We start from the raw sequence: 2,627 nt of genomic DNA, 5'->3' as shown, positions 1-2,627 counted from the left end.
TGACCCATATATTATATTTGTGGATTTAAACGCCGTGAGTCGTGTGCCTTTGAATTTGTATCTCGAAATTCTTATGTGTTTTTTCTTATATTTTTTAAAATTTCAATTAAAATTTTTTTGTGGGATAATAATGAATCCGATGAAGACTGGATAGATTATAACAATGCTGAAGAAATAGATAATCAATTTCCTCAAGCTGATTGCAACAATAATGAGGAAGAAATTAGTGAACTTCGTACATGGGCTGTTGATTGCAATATTCCCGCTGCACAGTTACATAAGTTATTGCATATTTTAAGGCGACGTTTAATTCCACAATTGCCAAACTCACCTAAGGTATTTCTTAGTACAAACACGGCGGAATATGATATTCAACAATTAGAAGGCGGAGAATTTGTCTATTTTGGTATAAAAAAAGGAATTCAAAACATAAATGTTGAACTTCATAATGAAGAGATTAATTTAATATTAAATGTAGATGGAATGCCATTATTTCATTCCAGTATACACCAGTTATGGCCAATTTTAGCCAAAATTGATTATTCTCCAGACATATATAAACCAGTCCCCGTTGCTATTTATTGCGGTAATCAAAAGCCAGGTACTATAGAATTATTTTTAAGAAAATTCATAGATGAAATAAATATATTAAATATTAGCGGTGTAGAAATTAATAGTAAACACTTCAAAGTTAATATAAAATGTTTTACATGTGATACACCAGCTAGATCTTTTTTAAAACAGTGTAAAGGTCACACTGCTTATTTCGCATGTGAACGATGTGTTATACGAGGAGAAAGATTTGAGAATAGAGTGGTATTCCCTTATGGTAATTATGATAAAAGAACAGACAGGAGTTTTCGAATGCAAGAACAACCTGAGCATCATATCGGAGTTTCACCGCTGTTAGAAATTAATCCTCCAATAGACATTATAAATGAATTTGTACTAGACTTTATGCATTTGTGCTGTACCGGAATTATGAAAAAATTACTTGAATTTTGACTTGAAAATTCAGCATTTAAGTTAAGTTATCATCAAAAACAAATTTTAACAGAAAGATCGGTAAAATGTCAGAACAAATACCTTGTGAATATCAGCGTAAAACAAGATCATTAGTGAAATATTTTGCTAAATTAAAAGCGACTGAACTCAGATTTATCCGTCTTTAGAGTGGACCTATACTTTTTAAGAAATTATTAAAACCGAAACTTTATAAACATTTCCTATTATTTCACACCGCATGTCGCTTGTTATCAAGTGATGAATACGCTTTGAGATATTCCGGAAAAGCAAACATATATCTTCACAAATTTGTTAAATTATCACAAAAATATTATGGAAAAAAATCACAATCAATAAATATGCACAATTTAACACATTTGGCTGATGATGTTACTAACCTGAAATGTAATTTAAGCAAAATAACTTGTTTTCCTTTTGAAAATTCACTGGGTAAAATTAAACAACTTGTTCGTTCAGGAAATCATGTTTTGGCTCAAATATGTCGCAGACATCATGAAAAGTATCTTGTAAACAGAGAAATACCTAATATTCCACCTGTACTACAAATAAAAAAAGAAAAACGGCTTAATAATATTTTTAATATTACGTCATTAAAATACAAAGAATTTACAATAAAAAATACTTATCCTGATAATGTATTATTATTAGATGATGGAGCATGCGTAATGGTAGAACTATTGTCAAGACCGCTTAATTCGTTAAACATTATGATAACAGGTAAAGAATTAAAGAAAGAAAGAGCTATGTATACATATCCATTTAAATCAAATCGGATTAATGTATGGAGAATTAAAGACAAAGATCCTACTAAAGAAATTAATGTATCAATAGACCATGTAAAATGTAAATTAGTAACTTTATATACGCAATCAGATCAACTAGATGAAGATAAAACTATTTGTATCTTACCCTTACTTCACACATAATAATATAAATAAAAAATTCTAACCATATTTATTTCGAAACTTCGAGCCTTCAAATCCGTTAAATCCTTATTTCCTTATCATAATTCATAATAAATATATCAAACATTTAAAATAAGTAAAATAAATGTTGTATAATTGTATTTATATATTACATAATATTCATAAAATTACGTATGTTTCTCGACATAGTTGTGCCACGATTTTGACGTCATAAGTATCACGTCATCGGTCTGTGACTTATAGCCGTCATTGGGTTTGTTTTCTGTTCCTGCACTGGTGAACTAGTGCAGTAAGCTAGAATGAGAAAAAATATGCTTGTCTTACTCCAATTTATTGCACTAGTTCACTAGTGTAGGAACAGAAAACAAGCCTATTATGATTTCGTTTTTGACGTCTTTTATGACGTGAGTTTCGTCATGTTATTGACTTAAAAATGACGTTATATTGACGACATCTTGCTACCTGGGTAATGGCACCCTCCCATACAGCACGGAAATATTGCAGAGATATTGTTTTGAAAGATTGCATTATTGCAGCAAAATTGCGAAATGTTGCTGCAATATTGTAGCAACATTGCAGCAACATTAGAATGTCCGCCTTCAGCAATATTTCAATGCAACAATGCAGCAATATTGCAATGCAACTACGCAGCAATATGAAAAGCCAAGACGTTGC

Source organism: Vollenhovia emeryi, unplaced genomic scaffold (genome assembly GCF_000949405.1).
Source record: "Vollenhovia emeryi isolate VEMERY1.0 unplaced genomic scaffold, V.emery_V1.0 DF939121.1, whole genome shotgun sequence".
Lineage (NCBI taxonomy): Eukaryota > Metazoa > Arthropoda > Insecta > Hymenoptera > Formicidae > Vollenhovia > Vollenhovia emeryi.
The sequence above is the reverse complement of the archived record's forward strand: the minus strand, read 5'-3'. Positions refer to the sequence as shown.